Source organism: Pseudophryne corroboree, chromosome 7, assembly GCF_028390025.1.
Source record: "Pseudophryne corroboree isolate aPseCor3 chromosome 7, aPseCor3.hap2, whole genome shotgun sequence".
Lineage (NCBI taxonomy): Eukaryota > Metazoa > Chordata > Amphibia > Anura > Myobatrachidae > Pseudophryne > Pseudophryne corroboree.
Genome location: NC_086450.1, coordinates 119765413 through 119787669, shown reverse-complemented (window position 1 = coordinate 119787669; position 22257 = coordinate 119765413). Strand labels below are relative to the sequence as shown.

The 22257-nt window shown below is 46.4% G+C and overlaps 1 long non-coding RNA gene and 1 pseudogene across 1 annotated transcript in view; one reads left to right on the top strand and one right to left on the bottom strand.

Annotated features, from left to right (window-relative positions):
* Positions 1–22257, top strand: part of LOC134943441 (uncharacterized) — a 62030-nt gene that overhangs the window by 16455 nt on the left and 23318 nt on the right. The window lies entirely within an intron of this gene.
* On the bottom strand, positions 2407–4772 carry LOC134943440 (protein PAT1 homolog 1-like; annotated as a pseudogene).

Below are 22257 nucleotides of genomic sequence, written 5' to 3'. Positions count from 1 at the left end.
ACTACAGATACAAGTGATCAACCACAAAGTAGGAGCTACAAAAGTAAACTGACTGCAAGCTACAGAGCCAATTCTGAGTTAACATTACATCTTTTTAAGCAGCAGGACTGTGTCTTTATGCTAATGCCACATTCAATGAAATTTGTAAAGAGATGCCCATCGACTGTGGTGTTAATCTGCCGTTTTACATAAAAAAGTTGCAATATTGATGGCATTTCACTTCCACCATCAAACATTGCACCAGCCCTATGGCTACAGAATGTCCATCTGATTGTGGACAACTAGGTTAGTGCACCTTTATCTTTAGATGCCATCACTGACTGTGACATGCTCTTACCTGGCTAACCACTAACCACACCCCTGTCACCACCCGGGAATTCCCACTAAAATTGCCTCTGTATGCATCCAAATTAATTCTGCTTCCCCTGGCGGTAACCCTTCGGATGCATGTGCAGTGCAAGTTGGACACATGTGCACTTCAAAAAACATCGGACAACTGCTAGGTCTGAATATTGTGCAGAATTTCAATTATGGGACTGTTATTATAAACCAGCAAGGTACAGTGCATCCGGAAAGCATTAATAGCACTTCACTTTTTCCACATTTTGTTATGTTACAGCCTTATTCCAAAATGGACTAAGGGGGACATTTACTAAGCAGTGATAAGCACAGAGAAGTGAGCCAGTGGAGAAGTTGCCCATGGCAACCAATCAGCACTGAAGTAACATCTATAATTTGCATGCTATAAAATGATACAGAGCTGCTGATTGGTTGATGGGGCCACTTCTCCACTGGCTCACTTCTCCGCTCTTATCACTGCTTAGTAAATGTCCCCCTAAATCCATTATTGTCCTCAAAATTCTACACACAATACCCTATAATGACAATGTGAAAAAATTTTTTTTTACATTTTTGCAAATTTATTAAAAATAAAAAACTAAGAAATCACATGTACATTAGTATTCACAGCCTTTGCAATGAAGCTCAAAATTGAGCTCAGGTGCATCCTGTTTCCACCGATCATCCTTGAGATGTTCCTACAACTTAATTGAAGTATACCTGTGGTAAATTAAGTTGAATGATTTGGAAAGGCAGACACCTGTCTATATAAGGTCCCACACTTGACAGTGCAAGTCTGAGCACAAACCAAGCATGAAGTCAAAGGAATTGTCTGTAGACCACTGAGACAGGATTGTCTCGAGGCACAAATCTGGGGAAGGGTAAGAAAAATATCTGCTGCTTTGAAGGTCCCAATGAGCACAGTGGCCTCCATCAGTAAATGAAAGAAGTTTGGAACCACCAAGACTCTTCCTAGAGCTGGCCGGCCATCTAAACTGAGCAATCAGGGGAGAAGGGCCCTAGTCAGGGAGGTGAGCAAGAACCCGATGGACACTCTGTCAGAGCTACAGCATTCCTCTGTGGACAGAGGAGAACCTTCCAGAAGGACAACCACATCTACAGTAATCCACCAACCAGGCCTGTATAATAGAGTGGCCAGACGGAATCCACTCCTTAGCAAAAAGCACATGGCAGCCTGTTTGGAGTTGCCAAAATGCACCTGAAGGACTCTCAGACCATGAGAAACAAAATTCTCTGTGCTAATGAGACAAAGATTGGACTCTTTGGTGTGAATGTCAGGCATCATGTTTGGAGGAAACCAGGCACCGCTCATCACCAGGCCAATACCATCCCTACAGTGAAGCATGGTGGTGGCAGCATCACTCTGTGGTGATGTTTTTCAGTGGCAAGAACTGGGAGACTAGTCAGGATAAAGGGAAAGATGAATGCAGCAATGTACAGAGACATACTGTATGAAAACCTGCTCCAGACCACTCTTGACCTCAGACTGGGGTGACGGTTCATCTTTCAGCAGGATCATGACCCTAAGCACACAGCCAAGATATCAAAGGAGTGGCTTCAGGACAACTCTGTGGATGTCCTTGAGTGGCCCAGCCAGAGCCCAGACTAGAATCCGATTGAAAATCTCTGGAGAGATCTGAAAATGGCTGTGCACCGGTGCTTCCCATCCAACCTGATGGAGCTTGAAAGGTGCTGCAAAGAGGAATGGGCGAAAACTGCCCAAAGATAGGTGTGCCAAGCTTGGGGCATCATATTCAAAAAAACGTGAGGCTGTAATAGCTGCCAAAGGTGCATCAACAAAGTATTGAGCAAAGGCTGTGAATATTTTATGTACATGTGCTTTCTTAGGTTTTTTTTTTTTTTGTGATTTAAGAGTCCGCTTTAATAATACTTTATATTTATGTACACGGAGCTAGCTATATATATTTCATCTGAAAGACCCTTTGGGTAATGTTAGCAATGAAGAGTCTCAGAGCCAATCTTTAAAATTCTACATGAGAAATGCTGCGGGCTTTAGCTTCATACACACTGATTGATTTTTGGCTGCGTTGTCCAGTAGGTGGCGATGCAGAGAAAGCAGACGTAGGCCTCTCATCTGTCAGTCACCTTCACTTTTCACTCTAAATGTTTCAGTCTCACCTTTGCGGGTTTCTTAATAAAATCTCATAAAACCCTTGAAGCAAAGGGTGGGAACGGAGTTTGCTGCTGCTGAGTCCAAGGCGCCATTTTTGATCATGGACTGGGAACGCACCGGAGCTTTGACCGCAGCTGGGCAAGACTCTGATCATCCAGGTACCGTGAGAAGTGAAGCAGCGCCGGAGATGGGGAGCAGAGGGGCTGAGGCAGGGATGCTGCTTGGATCTGCAGAAGGCAATGGGCGACTTGTGCAACCAGTGGTGTCCAGAGAGATTGGTTTAATGTTGTGGGAAACTCAGAGCTCAGCAAATCTTCAGCCCGATCCAGAAGCTGGCAAAGGAGAGTGAGTCTGAACTTGTTCTGTAGCACTGATGAAAGTTGCTGCTGCGGGGAAGACACCCCAGATCCACACATACTCTGTAGAAGTGAGGTGACGGCTGCTGCAGACATCTGCATAATTACATGGGCACATGGAGTAGCCAGAATCTGATCTTGGAAATCCTTCTTGATGAGGAAGGGCAAGCTGTGGGCTGTGGTGGAAAGCAAGGCTGTGCCCTGCTGCAGAGGAAGAAGTTGGAACATACGGCCCACCAGCCGCTTCCACTTCCTGATACACATGATCTGCACAAACTGCTCCTCAGCTGCTCTCTCGCCTCCTTCCTACCCCCTGAGGATGTCACAGAGCTGCTGCAGTTTCTGCCTGCGTTCGACAGTCAGTGCTTCCCGCTCTTCATCTTCACAGCACAGGGAGAAACGTCGCTCAAAATCTTCCAACTACAGCACCATGGAAAATGCCTTCTCAATAGCAACAAGCGTCTGGCACCTCTTGTCCCGCACTTGCTTCTCCCGAGTTTCATCTTCATCAGAACAATGGGTTGCCACAGCGTCCATCATCTTTCTGGGGTTATTCACACTGGAGACAGTAAGTTTACCAAGACAGCCTTCAAACTACACTGGATTGTACGCGTGCTCCAGTTTGGCCAGTTGTGGTGTGATGCGTTTCGTCCGCTCCTTATTTGGGCCCTCACTCGGTCTGTCTTGGTTAGAAGACAGCTTGTCTAGCTTCTCAAAGTAATTCTGATAGTAGAAGTCGTTGTGTTAGGAGTGAGTGCTCTGTAGCTGGAGGAGTTGGATACGACAAACCCATTCCTTTTCTCGTTGCAGCATAAGACCCGCGTAAGGGTCTCGCCGGTTAAGTTCTGTGTGTTGGGGTCATGAAGGTTGGTCCACTACGGAGCCATTCACACCCCGATGCAGGATCCGGTTCTGCTGGCGCTTGTGAAGCAGGCGTCTGTGTTGCGGGTGCAGGTGAGTGGTGTCTGGGCGGAACTGCAGCTGCTGAGACCTTAGATTCTTCAGAGGCAGATGCAGAGGGAACACCAAAAAAGGGTCTAATTCCTCCACTAACTGGGGGTGACCATCGGACCTACGTGCCCCTGTAGAAGCTTAGGACTGATGCCAGCCATAGCGGGGCCGTGAAGGCCAGCAGGACATGCAAACTGGCTGGGAAACATCCGGCCAGCAGCTGTCTGAGCTCCCCCTAACAGCTGTGCCCGCTGAAGTGGAGAGAGGGCAGAAGGGAACGGGTGTCTCAATAGTGACACCGGATTACTCGGGTGGCTGTTGAAAGGGGAAGAGGCTGCTCGAATGTGGATGGGATTTGGGCACAAAACCTGTTGCTTAGTGAACATGGGGCCAATATGTTTAGGTGGAGTCCCAATAGGTACAGCTCGCACTGGAGGACTACCAATGATGGGGGGGGGAGGTAGATCGTCGAGGCAAGGCTCTCTCTGAGGCATCTCGCTCACCATCATCGTGACCAGGAGGGGGCTTGGGAGCCAAATCGTATTCGTGTAAAATAGAGAGTGGACTCATATCCTCTGTAAGGGGGGGGGGCCTCTGATTGGCCGCAGACTGGGAGAAGAATCCCATATACTTGAGTTCATCCCAGAAGAAAGATGTGTATGTGACCCCCGTGGCAATGCTGGCTCTTTTATCTCCTTCACCAGCTGGCTCAGACTATGCTTCAACTCTTCCTATTGGTCCCCCAGAGGATTAAGGTTGGAAGATGAACTTCTGCCCAAAACATGAGCGCTCGGGACCTTGCCCTCTATCTCTGCCAGGCGCTCATGTGCTTCTCGCCAGTCATCATCAATTGCTCCTGCTCCAAAGGTGTCATCATTAAACTGGTCAATGTCTTCATCCTCCTCCAGATCAGGGAAGCCATCACCATCTTCAAGGGACTGAAACCTCAGCATGTCTCTGTCCGAGCCCCTCTCCCCCCACCGCTGCTCTCGGCCTCTCTCGCTCTCCACCCCCCGCCACACACAGCTGCTCTTTCCCCGAGGCGCGCTCATGCTCCCCTATTTTTTTATTTTTAATAAATTAGCAAAAATCTCAAAAAAACTATTTTCACATTGTCATTATGGACTATTGTGTGTAGAATTTTGAGGGGAAAAATAATTTATTCCAGTGTTGAATAAGGCTGTACCATAACAAAATGTGGAAAAAGTGAAGCGTTGTGAATACTTTCCGGATGATGTAAATTGAGACAATGTTTATCAAAAGTAGAACGGCAGATGCTAAACCTGTCAGCACACAAAAAATACAAAACAACAAAAGCAATGTGTTCAACCACAGAGGCATAGATGGAGGAAATTAGGAGAGTTCCTTTTTAAAGTACCATTGTAACTTTAATGTATTGTACAGTAGAGATGAGCGGGTTCGGTTTCTCTGAATCCGAACCCGCCAGAACTTCATGTTTTTTTTCACGGGTCCGAGCGACTCGGATCTTCCCGCCTTGCTCGGTTAACCCGAGCGCGCCCGAACGTCATCATGACGCTGTCGGATTCTCGCGAGGCTCGGATTCTATCGCGAGACTCGGATTCTATATAAGGAGCCGCGCGTCGCCGCCATTTTCACACGTGCATTGAGATTGATAGGGAGAGGACGTGGCTGGCGTCCTCTCCGTTTAGAATTAGAATAGATTAGAGAGACACTTGATTTACTAATTTTGGGGAGCATTAGGAGTACTCAGTAGTGTACAGTGCAGAGTTTTGCTGATAGTGACCAGTGACCACCACTTTTATTTATAATCCGTTCTCTGCCTGAAAAAAGCGATACACAGCACACAGTGACTCAGTCACATACCATATCTGTGTGCACTGCTCAGGCTCAGGCCAGTGTGCTGCATCATCTATATATATTATATATCTGTCTGACTGCTCAGCTCACACAGCTTATAATTGTGGGGGAGACTGGGGAGCACTACTGCAGTGCCAGTTATAGGTTATAGCAGGAGCCAGGAGTACATAATATTATATTAAAATTAAACAGTGCACACTTTTGCTGCAGGAGTGCCACTGCCAGTGTGACTAGTGACCAGTGACCTGACCACCAGTATATAATATTAGTAGTATACTATCTCTTTATCAACCAGTCTATATTAGCAGCAGACACAGTACAGTGCGGTAGTTCACGGCTGTGGCTACCTCTGTGTCGGCACTCGGCAGCCCGTCCATAATTGTATATACCAGTGACCTAACCGTGGTTTTTTTTCCTTTCTTTATACATACATACTAGTTACGAGTATACTATCTCTTTATCAACCAGTCTATATATTAGCAGCAGACACAGTACAGTGCGGTAGTTCACGGCTGTGGCTACCTCTGTGTCGGCACTCGGCAGCCCGTCCATAATTGTATATACCACCTAACCGTGGTTTTTTTTTCTTTCTTTATACATACATACTAGTTACGAGTATACTATCTCTTTATCAACCAGTCTATATATTAGCAGCAGACACAGTACAGTGCGGTAGTTCACGGCTGTGGCTACCTCTGTGTCGGCACTCGGCAGCCCGTCCATAATTGTATATACCAGTGACCTAACCGTGGTTTTTTTTCCTTTCTTTATACATACATACTAGTTACGAGTATACTATCTCTTTATCAACCAGTCTATATATTAGCAGCAGACACAGTACAGTGCGGTAGTTCACGGCTGTGGCTACCTCTGTGTCGGCACTCGGCAGCCCGTCCATAATTGTATATACCACCTAACCGTGGTTTTTTTTTCTTTCTTTATACATACATACTAGTTACGAGTATACTATCTCTTTATCAACCAGTCTATATATTAGCAGCAGACACAGTACAGTGCGGTAGTTCACGGCTGTGGCTACCTCTGTGTCGGCACTCGGCAGCCCGTCCATAATTGTATATACCAGTGACCTAACCGTGGTTTTTTTTTCTTTCTTTATACATACATACTAGTTACGAGTATACTATCTCTTTATCAACCAGTCTATATATTAGCAGCAGACACAGTACAGTGCGGTAGTTCACGGCTGTGGCTACCTCTGTGTCGGCACTCGGCAGCCCGTCCATAATTGTATATACCAGTGACCTAACCGTGGTTTTTTTTTCTTTCTTTATACATACATACTAGTTACGAGTATACTATCTCTTTATCAACCAGTCTATATATTAGCAGCAGACACAGTACAGTGCGGTAGTTCACGGCTGTGGCTACCTCTGTGTCGGCACTCGGCAGCCCGTCCATAATTGTATATACCACCTAACCGTGGTTTTTTTTTCTTTCTTTATACATACATACTAGTTACGAGTATACTATCTCTTTATCAACCAGTCTATATATTAGCAGCAGACACAGTACAGTGCGGTAGTTCACGGCTGTGGCTACCTCTGTGTCGGCACTCGGCAGCCCGTCCATAATTGTATACCACCTAACCTTTTTCTTTGCATCATGTGCTGATTGGGGAGGGTTTTTTGGAAGGGACATCCTGCGTGACACTGCAGTGCCACTCCTAAATGGGCCCGGTGTTTGTGTCGGCCACTAGGGTCGCTAATCTTACTCACACAGCTACCTCATTGCGCCTCTTTTTTTCTTTGCGTCATGTGCTGTTTGGGGAGGGTTTTTTGGAAGGGCCATCCTGCGTGACACTGCAGTGCCACTCCTAGATGGGCCCGGTGTTTGTGTCGGCCACTAGGGTCGCTAATCTTACTCACACAGCTACCTCATTGCGCCTCTTTTTTTCTTTGCGTCATGTGCTGTTTGGGGAGGGTTTTTTGGAAGGGCCATCCTGCGTGACACTGCAGTGCCACTCCTAGATGGGCCCGGTGTTTGTGTCGGCCACTAGGGTCGCTAATCTTACTCACACAGCTACCTCATTGCGCCTCTTTTTTTCTTTGCGTCATGTGCTGTTTGGGGAGGGTTTTTTGGAAGGGACATCCTGCGTGACACTGCAGTGCCACTCCTAGATGGGCCCGGTGTTTGTGTCGGCCACTAGGGTCGCTTATCTTACTCACACAGCGACCTCGGTGCAAATTTTAGGACTAAAAATAATATTGTGAGGTGTGAGGTATTCAGAATAGACTGAAAATGAGTGTAAATTATGGTTTTTGAGGTTAATAATACTTTGGGATCAAAATGACCCCCAAATTCTATGATTTAAGCTGTTTTTTAGTGTTTTTGGAAAAAAACACCCGAATCCAAAACACACCCGAATCCGACAAAAAAATTCGGTGAGGTTTTGCCAAAACGCGTTCGAACCCAAAACACGGCCGCGGAACCGAACCCAAAACCAAAACACAAAACCCGAAAAATTTCAGGCGCTCATCTCTATTGTACAGTATGCAAATGTTAGCCAATTTGCAATCAATCCTTGAAGAAAACTATACAATAGACCTGCTTGTGACACTGCTGTTTGGGAGAAGCACCCCCCCCCCTCCCCCCAGCGCCGGGCTCATGAGCCAGTCCTGGTGCTGGAAATACAGGGGGAAAAGTGTGTAGGTGCCCTCATATTTCCATCAACCAGCTCTGGGATCTACCAGCAGGGGTGTAATGCCAAGGCCCCTTGACCGGGTTCCCTTGCCAAAACATTCTCATCCCCACCTCAGCCTTGGGAATCCTCGGTAAGTAAAGACTCCCCAAAAAGCGTTCCTACATCCCAAGGATACCCCATGGCTAGGGTGAAGTCTGGTATTATCCCCCACACCCTTGTGGATGCAGGTTGTCATACAGATGGGTCCACGGTTATCTTGGCTAGTTTGCTGCGCCTAGGCACAACATGGTTTATTAACATAAACCATTCATCTATTGTGCAATACAATACAGAGGACAATGGAGCAGGGGATTAAGTCCGACTGCCCAGCCTCAGTTAAAGGTCAAGATAAACATGGACCCATCTGTAGGTCTAGGTGTCTGTGTACCCAAAGTATCTTCCAATGGTCGGGAAGAATGTAAGCTCTCACGAGCAGGGCCCTCTTCCCTCATGTGCTTTTACGTTTCTTACTTAACCAATCTTCTTTTCAATACTCCCTTTGATTGCACCAACTACTTCGGTTTCTGCCACCCTGATACTTATTTCAGTGCTGTTTACTGACGCAGCTATGTTTATATACCCTCTACTTGTCCTATATTGTATTGAACTGTAAGTCATTGTCTTCATGTTTTGTCTATTTGTTTACTCTGTAATTGGGTGCTGCGGATCCATTGTGGGACCATATAAATTAATGGTAATAATAATAATAATAGTAATAATAATAAAAAAAAAGAGGAACTGGTGGAGTGCAGAAACTGAGGGTGCCGGATGTAAAGGGGGGTATACACGGGAGAGATGTGTGCTGAGCGATGCGGGGGGAGGATGGGGGCTGCTCACTTCACCCAGCGGATGAAGTGAGTGACCCGCTAGATTAGCCTGCATGTAGGCTCAATCTAGCAGCGGCGATAGCGATGTGCAGTGCCGCGCATCGCTATCGCTGAGGGGGCTACACACGAGTGATCTGTGCTTAAAATCTAAGCAATCTAGTCAGATTGCTTAGATTTTAAGCATGGATCTCTCCTTGAGTACCCCCCTTTAGTCTTCCTCATGCAGGGGCGTAGGAGTGACTACACGGAATAGGATGACAGATAACTGGTGTGTAAACTAGTCGGGTACTATAGCAACTGCCTGAAAAAGATCACTGGAGTTACTGAGAACCGGTCTGGTTACTAGTCTGCCTGTACCAGTCTGGTTACCGGAGTACTATGGACCGGGCTGGTTACCGGTATGACTGAGAACTAGGCTGGTTACCGGTGTGCCTGGACCGGGCTGGTTACTGGAGCTCTATGGACCGGGCTGGTTACGGGTATAACTGAGAACTGGGCTGGTTACCGGTATGACTGAAAACCGAGCTGGTTACCGACATTAATGGACCGGGTTGGTTACCGGAGCACTATGGACCGGGCTGGATACCGTTGTGACTGATAATGCGCACTGTGAACAAGGCTGGGAACTGGTATAGCTGGTAACGCTCACTGTGAACCGGGCTGGTTACCGGTATAGCTGGTACTGCTCACTGTGAACCAGACTTGGTACTGGTATAGCTGCCAATACTCACTGTGCTCCGAACTGAGTAACGGGGTAACTGGTAAACAAGGTCTCTCTGGCAAACTCCCGTGAGCTGGCATGAGCCTAGCCATGCAGCTTGGGAGTGACGATATTCCTTTTAAACCTCCCACTCCTTTCCTATTGGAGGAGGTCACATGACTTGTTGTATTCTGTGATTGGCTGTCAGCTGGCTGCCGGGACAATGGCGACACCCATGACCACAGCCAGTAGGGACCAGTCACTGTCACTGCACCGGAGATGCCAGCCACCACAGCAACCTTCGCCAGCGCCCCGGAGGCACGTGATGAAGCGCAGCGGTAAGTGCGGCAGCCGCTGCTTCGTGACACAAGGGTTATTGTGTAAAAATTAGAATGAATATTGTCCCTTACAGTGGGACTACATATCCTAGCCAGGATACCGGTACTTGGAGAACCACAAGTATCAGCAAGGCCACACAGTAAAGCTGGGTACAAATAAGACAATCTGTGAACCCAGCCGACGGCAGATGCGAAAGAACGATATATTGTGCACACTGCACGATCTGGTTAATGGCTGCACAATATATTGTTCTCCCACTGCATCTGAAAGCACGGGGTCGTCAGCCACATCTTCAGATTGAGCAGCATGTAGGGCCAACCTTTATTTGTGTCAGATAATGCCACAGGAGCACGCATAGTGTGTACACACTGGACAATTTGAATGATTTGTCGTTCCGATTCATCAGAATCTGGCAAATTGTTAAAAATATCGTCTAGTGTGTGTACCCATCTTTAGGGCCAGCTGACACCTATAGTCCCCCTGGAAAGGAAATATTAAAAAAGCAAAGCACACATTCACTCACACCACATACTCACCCAGTGTCGGACTGGGGCATAAATGGCCCACCGGGGAATGCTGTTGTAGGGGCCTGGCCAGCCACCACAGAGGTTTGGCTAACCATTACAGAGGGGATACGGTCATTAGGTCGACCCAACTTAGGTCGACACTCATTAGGTAGACCACTGAAGGTCGCATTGCCATTAGGTCAACATGCGTTAGGTCGACATGGCCATTAGGTCGACATGTACTCGGTCGACAGGTCAAAAGGTCAACATGAGATTTTCTAATTTTTTTGGTGGATTTTTTCATACTTAACGATCCACGTGGACTACAATTGGAACGGTAACCTGTGCAGAGCGAAGCGAGGCACCTTGCCCAAAGCATGGCGAGCAAAGCGAGCTATGCGAGGGGACACAGTGCACCAATTTGGGTTCCCCGTCACTTCACGGAGAAAACGACACCAATAACAGTCAAAAACCTCACGTCGACCTTTTGGCCTGTCGACCTAGTACATATTGACCTAACACCCATGTTGACATAATGCATGTCAACCTAATGGCAATGTCGACCTTCAGTGGTCTACCTAATGAGTGTCGACCTAAGTTGGGTCAACCCAACGACCCATACCCATTACAGAGTACATGGTCTGTGCCCCTTTGTAAATATGTAATAAACCAAATTCTTGTGAAATATAATGTAACATATGTATATTGCATAATTCAAGTACACTTGGATATACAACTGGAACCTGATCCCTAGAGGAGGAGGAGGGCTGCAAGCTGTGTGGCCCACAGGGGGTTTCCCCTGTGGGCCAGTCCGACCCTGTACTCACCTCGTCTATGGTACCACTTGGTCCTCTACTCCAGTAGGATTCTGGGTCTTGGAAAAATAAAAAAACTAAATATCCCAAGCCCACTGAGTAGTGTACAGTACTTCCTGAATAACTGTAGATCTGAAAAGTTCAAAACGGACTGCATTTAGAATTACAAAATCCAACTGATATCAACAGTTGGGTTTCAATTGAGTTGTCACATGGTTTTATATTGTTTTGAAATCAATGTAAACCGACCTTCAGTAAATGTACCCCTATAGCTAGCTACAACATACTTTACATAAATTGAGTGATTATCAGCAGACTGCGCATGTGCTGCGAACGCACTGCACGTGCACAAAGGCTAAATTGTGATAGCAATTTAGTGAAATGCAGTTGCAATTTGATTGACAGGTAGAGACCGTATATATGTATTAACATGGTGTTTGTGGGGAGTGATTGGAAAAACACAGGCGGATCATGGCTGTTTTCAGTTCATGTATCTGACATCAGTTGCAATGGATTGCAACTAAAAACATGGTACCGGTGTGACTGCATTCTCATTATTCTGAGTAGCCCTGGGTCAACCGCGGTTGATGGTACTCGATGTCTGCGTATGCATCGCAATTTTGCGAATGCATCAGTGGGCGTCTTTTACCTTTCCGGGCAGCTCTCCACATGTGATTTTTAGCAAAAGCAGGATTGAGAAAATCGCTATTTCTGTCTCAATAGCGATCCAAACTGAATGAGGTCCATAATCTACTGTTATGCAATCTTCTGCTTGTACAGTAGAACATTTATGTACAATACTTATTTGGTATATACTTGATTTTTTGAGTAGTTCATGGCAAGTTTCAAGTCTTTTAAGTCACCTTCACCACCGTACTTTAGTATTTATTCCTGGACACTTCTTTGATAAGCCGTCTTGAGTATGTTCTCTCGCAGTGTTTTCCCAAGACACTGACATCATACTCTGACAATATAAACTCGCACAATAAATTATTCATTACATGTATGTGTGTGTGCACTTTAATGGCTCTATCAACAACCACTTACACAAAATACCTTGAGTATACTGTAAATTACAGATCATAGAATACCAAGGAAAACAGAAAATATAATATGCATGTATTTACTATAACAAAAAGGCAAAAAACACAATACCAACATTCAAAACCACATTGCAAATTTTCTCATGTGTCTACATTTGCATAACTGTTGCAGAGAAGCCCAGTGATTTTACAGCCATAGGGCCTAATTCAGCATGGATCGCTATTCAATGCGTCGCAGATCGCTATACACCATACTTGCTATACACCATACTTGCACCATACTTGCCTACTTTTGAAAAAGCATTTCAGGGAGATTGTGAAATTAACACCTATAAGCGCGGACGTGTACTGCTGTATCTGAGAGGCGTGTCATGAAAATGACTTACATCAAAACGTAAATGAGCCCCAAAGTTAGTATACTGTATACACATATACTGTAAGTGGCCATGAGAAACCTTATTTAAAATGAATGTAGCCATAGGGATCATTGGATTAGATGTATTAACCTGGAGAAGGCATAAGGAAGTGATAAACCAGTGATAATGCAGTGTTAAGTGCAAGGTGATAATGCACCAGCCAATCAGCTCCTAACTGTAAATTTACATGTGGGAGCTGATTGGCTGGAGTGTTTATCACCTTGCATTTATCACTGGTTTATCACTTCCTTATGCCTTCTCCGGGTTAATACATCTGCCCATTGTGCCTTATAATCAATACAGGGAAATGGCACTGATGATCCCATTTGAATGTATATATCTCTAATTTATCTTTTCCCCAAGAATGTAACAGCTATATAATGGGGGTAAGGTAAAATCAGGGAGATTGCTGGACCATTCAGGGATTCAGGGAAATTGCTGCTATTTCAGGGAGTCTCTTGCAGAATGAGGGAGGGTAGGCAACTCTGCTATACACTCGCAGATGCATACGCAATTCCCGGAACATCGAAGAAACTTTGCCGTCTGAGCAAATGTAAGTAGGCCTAAGGCTGCCACTAATCTGCGACTGAGACGGCCTGGAAGTGGTCTGCACTGATGTTAGAGACCCTCCCTAAAAAGGCCTGGGCACGCCTGCGGTTTTTCTGACACACCCAGAAAATGGCAGGTTTACGCCCAGAAACGCCGGCTTCCTGTCAGTCAAACAGCGGCTACATTGCTATTATAAGCAGTATGCATTTACTATTGCTATTACCCCTCACGCGTGCGCAATGCGAGTGCTGTGAATGCGCAGTCGTTAGATAATCGCTTGATTTGCCATTTCTCTCAATAGCGATCCATGCTGAATTAGGCCAATAGTTATCAGCACCTGCAAGTTGTAAACACCTGCAGCTGCTGATGGGAGGAAAGTGGGGGCATTCCTTGCTGCCCTCAGAATAGGTGCAGAGCAGTGGCGTAACTACTGCCCCCGCAGCCCTCGCGGTGGCTTGGGGGCGAGGGGCTGCGGGGGCACCGCCACTGATTTAGCGCAGATTGACATGCGGTCGAGCGTCTGCATGTCAATCTGCAGTCTCCTCCCCCTCCTTCCCTCCGCTGCTGTGTTGAAGGGACACGGAGGGCACAGCGCGCGCCTCTCCTGTGTCCCGTTCGTGAGCTCTGATTGGCTCACGAACCAGCACTTCCTTTAACAGACCCGCCGGAGACCCAGGAGGGACACAGGAGAGGCGCGCGCTGTGCCCTCCGTGTCCCTCCATCACAAAACGGCTGGGAAGCGCAGGGGGGGGGCACTGGGGGAGCATATGCGGCACAGGGGGAGGAGGACATATGTGGCACTGAGGGGGCATATGTGGCACGGGGGGGTATATGTGTACCTGGCACATGAGGGGGGGCTTATATTTGGTACTGGGGGCATGTGAGTACCTGGCACTGTGGGGGAATATCTGGCACGGGGGGCATATATGGCACTGGGAGGTATATGTGTACCTGGCACATGGGGGGGACTATATTTGGCACTGGGGGCATGTGAGTACCTGGCACTGTGGGGGAATATCTGGCACTGGGGGCATATGTGGCACTGAGGGGGTATATGTGTACCTGGCACATGGGGGGGGGGGCTATATTTGGCACTGGGGGCATGTGAGTACCTGGCACTGTGGGGGAATATCTGGCACTGGGGGCATATGTGGCACTGGGAGCACAGCCCTAGCAACAAGCACTACCCCCTAGCAACAACCATGATACCCAGTGCATGAAACCCCTGGCAACGAGCATGACACCCAGTGCATGAAACCCCTGGCAACGAGCATGACACCCTGAGCATAAAAACCCCTGGCACCATGCATGGACCCAAGAGCATGAAACCCCTGGCAACGAGCATGTAATTTAAAAGTAATTAGAAGCCTTACTGTAGGACTTAATGTGTAATGGGCATTGCGGTGTGTGGCATAATGTATCACAGACATTGCGGTGTGTGTCATATTGTGTCACAGGCATTACGGTGTGTGGCATACTATATCACGGGCATTGTGGTATGTGGTATAATGTCTCAGGCAGGGCCGGATCTTGCCCTTGTGGCGCCCCGGGCAAAAATGGGGGCGTGGCTTCATATGGGGGCGTGGTCAGTTACGCCCCCATTTGTGCCCCCTGTAGCGCAGCTGAAAAAAAAATAATAATAAATAAAAGTATACTTACAATCCCCGCTCCTGATTCCAGACCTCCTCCTCCGCTGGCGCCGCTCTTCTCCTGGACTCGGATGGTTGTGTCTGTCCTCGGATCTATGGGAGAGACGTCATTACGTCTCTCCCATAGCACAGCATAGACACTAGAGGTCAATTATGACCCCTAGTGTCTCTGCCACTATGCTGTGCGGTGCGCGATGACGTCATCGCGCACCGCACAGCAAAGGTCCTCTCCATGAAGGGAAACTAGACGCTTCGTCTAGTTTCCCTTCATGGAGAGGACCTTTGCTGTGCGGTGCGCGATGACGTCATCGCGCACCGCACAGTCCTCTCCATGAAGGGAAACTAGACGCTTAGCGTCTGGTTCCCTTCAAAGCGGGGGACCAGCGGCGGGCACAGCGGGGGGCACTGCAGAGGGCACAGTGGCGGATCTTGCCATGGTGCGGCGCCCTCCGGAGGGCGCCGGCGCCCTCCGGAAGGCGGCGCCCCTGGCAAAAGTACTGCTTGCCCGTGGCAAGATCCGGTACTGGTCTCAGGGTCATTGCGGTGTGTGTCATAATGTGTCAGGCATTACGGTGTGTGACATACTATATCACGGGCATTGTGGTATGTGGTATAATGTCTCAGGGGCATTGCAGTGTGGCATAATGTATAACGGGTATTGCGGTGTGTGGCATAGGGTATAACGGGCATTGTGGTATGTGTCACAGGCATTACGGTGTGTGGTATACTATATCACTGGCATTGTGGTATGTGGTATAATGTCTCAGGGTCATTGCAGTGTGTGGCATAATGTATCACGGACATTGCGGTGTGTGTCATAATGTGTCATGCATTACGGTGTGTTGTATACGATATCACGGGCATTGTGGTATGTGGTATAATGTCTCAGGGTCACTGCGGTGTGTGTCATAATGTGTCACAGACATTGTATGTGCTATAATGTATCAGGGGCATTGCAGTGTGTAGAATAATGTATAACGGGCATTGCGATTCCTGTCATAATGTGTCACAGGCATTACGGTGTGTGGCATAATGTGCGGGGGCATTACGGTGTGTGCATATTGTGTCATGTGCATTATTGTGTGTGGCATAATGTCTAAGGGCCATTGCAGTATGTGGCATATTGTATACTGGGCATTACTATAAGGAGGAATAATGACAAATAATGTAAGGGGCATGAATCAGTATTATTTTTCTTTCCTGTGGTGGCTAACGTCTGGGCGTGCAGGTTGCAAAACTGGGGTATAAGGTAGTCTTTTCCTGCAATGCCACACCCCTTTATGCAAAGCCACGCCTATTTCACTGAAACCACACCCCTTTTTGCGGCGCGCGCATATTTGTCCCTTAACTAGTGCCAATTATGGGGGATTGGGGATTGGGGGGGAGGGGGGAATAATTTTTTGGCTTGGGGGAGAAAAATTTCTAGTTACGCCACTGGTGCAGAGTGCCTACTTTGTGGGAGGACACTAAACCTTTTCCTCACCACAAAATATTTGAATTCTCTGCCACCTCTGATGACCTGGGTCCTGTCATCACACATATTATGGGACGCACTTTACACCTTCCCGTTGGATTTTAGCAAGAACAAAATACATATCTATGAGACTTCAGACAACGTAGTAAAAAGTTTCAAGCACAGAAGTTTGACAAATAATAAAGTAATAAAGGCAGTAACAGTCATAAACGGAGATATAACGAACAGTATTACAGGAGAAAAAAGAAAGGGGTGGTGGTAGTGTACTAAATGGCTTGAAGGTTGGACTTTGATAGGACTTGTTTTTATTGTTTTCACACTAAACCAGTTGTTTCCAAACTGGGTGCTGTGGCACACTGGGGCGCCTTGGAGCACTTCCAGGGGTGTCCTGGGTTGGTGGTGATAATGTTGATTATCTTACAGGAATGAAAGCTATACCTTACACACACTTAGAATACACTTTTACCATGGAGCCGCTGCAGCCGCTAACCTTAGTACACACGCTACGTACTTTATACACTGTTTGCGTACGGAGTCCCGTATCACTGTACGAACTTTGCGTACAAACGCCGCGCTGGGGGTACAAAGTACACACAGCGCGCACACACCCAGAGATACACTTTAACCCTTTACAATAATGCAATGCAATGATAAAACACTTTAAACCTTAGCAGGGCAATGAGGACACGACACCAATTGTGATTTTACCGCTGGGTTCCGACAGCACAGTGGATTATTGCTGAAAGGGGGTTACAATACAAATAATACAATACAATATAACAGAGTAAATGGCTACAGTCAATGTACATACGTGAGTATATTCGCGTGCGCTTCCCGGTCCGGTCCTCCGTCATCTAATAGATAACGTTGTGAGTCTTGTGCCAGGCCAGGCTGCAGCAGGCTTTTTTTATACAATTCTTCCAAAAGCAATACAATGGATACTGTAATCCCTTTGTCCATTGGACACAGGAATGCACTTTTACAGTACAGGAGAGGTCATATGTCGATTTGAAAAGGTAGGCGATGTCTTTCCCAACTGCTCTTGTGGGTGGTCTCCTCTGGATTCCCGCCGCATACTTAATATACAGTAAATACAGTTTATATCTATATTCTGCTTCTGCACATAACTATCCACAGGAACATGCGATCTTCCGCAGACCAACACCGGAATGTTACCCTTAAAATACCCTACAGCTGGATACCAAACACCACCTTATAACCTTAGTCTGTCCCCTCTTATCCTGTAAAGGTGAATCCCTTTGTTCTGGAATCATTTAAACTGTTGTTACTTTCTGGTGTGGTGCAGGGGGACTATGTGTACATTGTGCACTATTTGGATTAAATATGTAATGTGTTTTGATAGCTCTCCATGTGTTCACAAACTCTACCGTAAATACCCATACCACGCGCTGATGTGCACGACCGCGGGAGCCACCATACGCAAATTGCGAATATGTGCACGCACAGCAGAACAAGTACACGCGCGGAGGCCATCTGTGTGTTGTTTGTACGTGATGTGTGTACTGCAATATTTTTCGACTTTGACAGTCCACCCTTTGGCAGTCGCCAATAACTGCCACTATCTAATCACTAAACAGAAAAATATCTACACAATATCTACAGAAGATTTGGATGGTCGGGGTGAGAGTGGTAGGTAGGAAATGTATGACCTAGTGGGAGAGTAAAAAGCATGTATGTATGAATCCATGTCTGTGGGGCATGTATCATCGTGCCGTATATGTTTTAAATAAGCTTTGAGGTATTGCGAAGTATACATTAAATCCTTCTTTTCCCGTATTAAGGGTCTGTAAGTGGGCCGACAAACACTACCGAGCTCTTTTCGGCTTCTTGTTCCAACAAATGGGGTGCACATTTAGTTGATGATACATGGAGGGGGAACATATGTGTGTGCTAGTATATGTGGATATCACCTGTCGACTATGTGTGTCATTAACTGAAGTTTGTAGAGATGAAAATAAGACACATATCTAAAATACATTCACATAAACATTTACATAAACATTCTTGGGTAGGGCTGATGTCTTTTTCCGGATGGGTGTATCTGGGCAGAGGGGGAGACAAAAGAAAAACGGGTGAAAGAAACAGGCCATGGAATTCATTTGCAATCCTTATCATAACACTGTCTCTATGGATGGGTCGTAAATTATATCTGCTGCTATAACAATGCCCTCGCTCCTTTTACTCATCAAATTTGTGCCGTGCTTGCTCCGCATCAGAATTCGAACACACCTAAATATCAAGCCAATAATTATGACGACTCCCAGGATACAAAGGAGAAACTTCCCTACACTCATAATAACATTTTGAGCCCACTCTCCTAATCCTGAGAACCAATTTCGTGGGTTCAACCATGAGACCCAGCCGGTCAGCTCATTACCCACAGCCGTCAGGGTAAGGTTGTGTCTCCTCCGGAACTCCCACTTCAACTGCAAGATATCGTCCATCTTTTGATCGATGATCTCCGTGGGGTCGTCAATGCTGTTCGTGATATATGTACAGCACTTCACACCATATTGAGTTGCCAGAGTAACACAGTACCCACCCGTCACGGCTGTGATATAATTTAGGACCATCCTGTGCTGGATCAGTTCCTTCTTGTAAGCTTGTAACTCCCTTCCCGCATACGTGAAGGTGTCATCATACATCTCAGTGATATTATCTATCAAGTTCGCTTGCGCATGGATATACCTATAATTTATAATTCCTCTGGCAGTACGTGTGATGTCTAATGCGAGAAGGAATTGAATCCCGGTGGATTCGTGGATCAAATCAGAGGCTGCGTGCTCTGTCCTATCTATGAGGTGTCTCTTGACGATGTGTTCATAGTGAGTATGAGTATAAGGAGCCTGAGCACTGCGGTGAACATCTTTCATCTTATCATGGGTTATGGTCATGACCTCTGGCAGTACTCTTCCAATATAACACAATCCCTCTGAACTCGGGGCAAGCCACTTGTACGCCTTCCTCCCACATATGAAATAGGCATCATCGGGGAGAACATAGGGGACAGAATATGACATTACCATATTACAAACTTTCCAAGTGAAAAACCCAATCCCTAGTTCTCCCATCTGCTCAGTACAAGTATCGGACTGGATGATATGAGCACAGTACCCTGGTGATACTTTTCCAACCCACATGGTCTTGCTTCCTCGAGTATACCTATACCGGAAATACCTTCCACTGTTAGCTATTTGGCGTACAAGTTCAGAGTCTATGGGTATCCTATCAGCTCTGTTTGAAAAGGTCATTGTCTGGTTATTCCACGTCACTTCCCAATTTACCGGTTTTCGGTAATTGGAAATATTGAAACATAATAAGGATCTATCTACATGATACTGGTAGAGCTTCAAACTAGAAATATTGAATTTCTTGTCCACCGGTCTCCCACCCCGTAATTCAAGTACCTCATCTATTGCTAAAGGGTATGGTACTAATCCTGACTTGCTCTGAACTTGAGGTACTTGTGAGCACACCCAGCATTCTGTCTGGTTTAAGACCTTACCCACTAGTGAGTGGTAATCACTCAATGGATGACGGTCCATGTTGATATTAAGGCTGGACTGACATCTCTGGATGCACCCATCCTCGACTATGTTTTCACAATTCCTACAAATGCAATTTTCCTCAGACAATAACCCTTCACAGTGCCTCCGAGCTCCTTGACTACCAGAGCGCTTTCTGATACTCGCCTTTGCTCGAGTAAGGTGTTGCTCTTGAGATTCTACAAATCCATCCTCGCCATCAGAACCCATTCCAGATCCTTGCTCGACCTCTCTGGGACCCTCACCGAAACAGACTGTCCTGGTCAACAACAGGATTAACAGGAAAACCCGAAACGCAGTCTCTTGGGGTAGATCCATCTTGTTAAGGGAAGAGAAGGGAGACAAGAAGAGGGGAGAAAGAGAAGAAGAGAAGGAGGGTAGGGGGAGATGGAGAAAAAAAAAGAAAAACTGGTGCGACAACCGCCTCTGGTCTTGTTGTTCTCCGCGCTCAGGTGCCGTCTCAACAGTCCTGCCTCTCAATCTTCCCGGAACAGACACTCCAGTGATACGATGTTCTCTACACTCTGCTCTTTGTCACGGGTTCTCTCCCGGTCAGCGACCTACTTACAGTGGGACGAGTGGACCCAAGTCTCTCTTTCGGCAACCTTTAATGCTGTCGTGCTGGTTGGCAAGACTTGGTACGGTCCTTCCCACCTGTCAATGAGGCAACCTGAGTGTAGAAAATTTCGAATCATTACATAATCCCCAGGTTCAATGTCATGACAATTACTGTTCGGTAGGTCACGAATCACCAGCTTTAGATTTCTATTTTGATTTCTCAGCTGCTGGCTCATCCTAACCAAATATTTCACAGTCACTTGGTTATTGCATTTCAAATCATCCTGGGGGTCTATCATTACATGGGGTTGTCGGCCAAAAAGAATCTCAAAGGGTGACAGGTTAAGGGGGGACCTGGGAGTGGTTCTGATGCTGTACAATACTAGTGGCAAAGCTTCTGGCCACAACAATCCAGTCTCAGCCATCAGTTTGCTCAGCTTGTTCTTAATAGTGCTGTTCATTCTCTCCACCTTCGCACTCGCCTGTGGTCGGTACGGAGTATGCAGCTTGCTATTAATTCCCATCAGTTTGCACATAACCTGAAAGACTTCACCTGTAAAATGGGTACCCCTATCGCAGGCATGTCCAAACTGCGGCCCTCCAGCTGTTGTGAAACTACATATCCCAGCACGCCCTGACACAGTTTTGCTGTCAGAGAATGCTAAAGCTGTCTCAGGGCATGCTGGGATATGTAGTTTCTCAACAGCTGGAGGGCCGCAGTTTGGACATGTCTGCCCTATCAGTAGCGCTACATATACAGATGGAATTATAACAATAATAATAAATGATAAAAAAGAAAGTTCTTATATATATCCGGATAGTCTTCCCGACGTGTTTTCTACTGAAGCAAGGCTTCCCAGCCGTCTCTGTCAGTTTGGGTCATAGGAGGGAAAACACCAAGAAAAGAGAAAAGAGTGGTCTCAGTTCTATTTCTCATTTGTTTAATTATATCAATATCAATGGAAGAGTCTATAATCTTCCTCTTTATGGGTGGTGTTCAGCTCTTAAACGTCTTATGGGGTCACCCTTGTGGTAAACAGTCAACTGCGTGCTCACAATTTTCTTACATAAAGCCTCGGAGACAACACTTATAAAGGTTTCTTTTCCCGTCACTTTTTATCAATATCAGAGAAGGAGGGGATGCTCACGTGTATGCTTACATCAAGGAAAGTGTAAATAAACCCATCAAGGTATCTTTCATCGGGCCAGATTCCTTCCGATCTTTCCTCGTGGTTCCCGAAGTGTAGTCACAGGAAATGAAGCAGAAGGAAAGTGGTTACTAGAGAAAAGTTCTCAGAGTGGAATTCCACCTATATGGGACAACCCTAAATTTATGGGATTGTGCAGCAAAGTAAGTTTAAAGGACCACCTGTTCCGTGAACCCAGAATATAGGAATTGCTCACATGTATGCTTACATATAAGCAGTTATGGAAGTACATATAAAGGTATCTTTATCCCTGGTATTCAAATCTC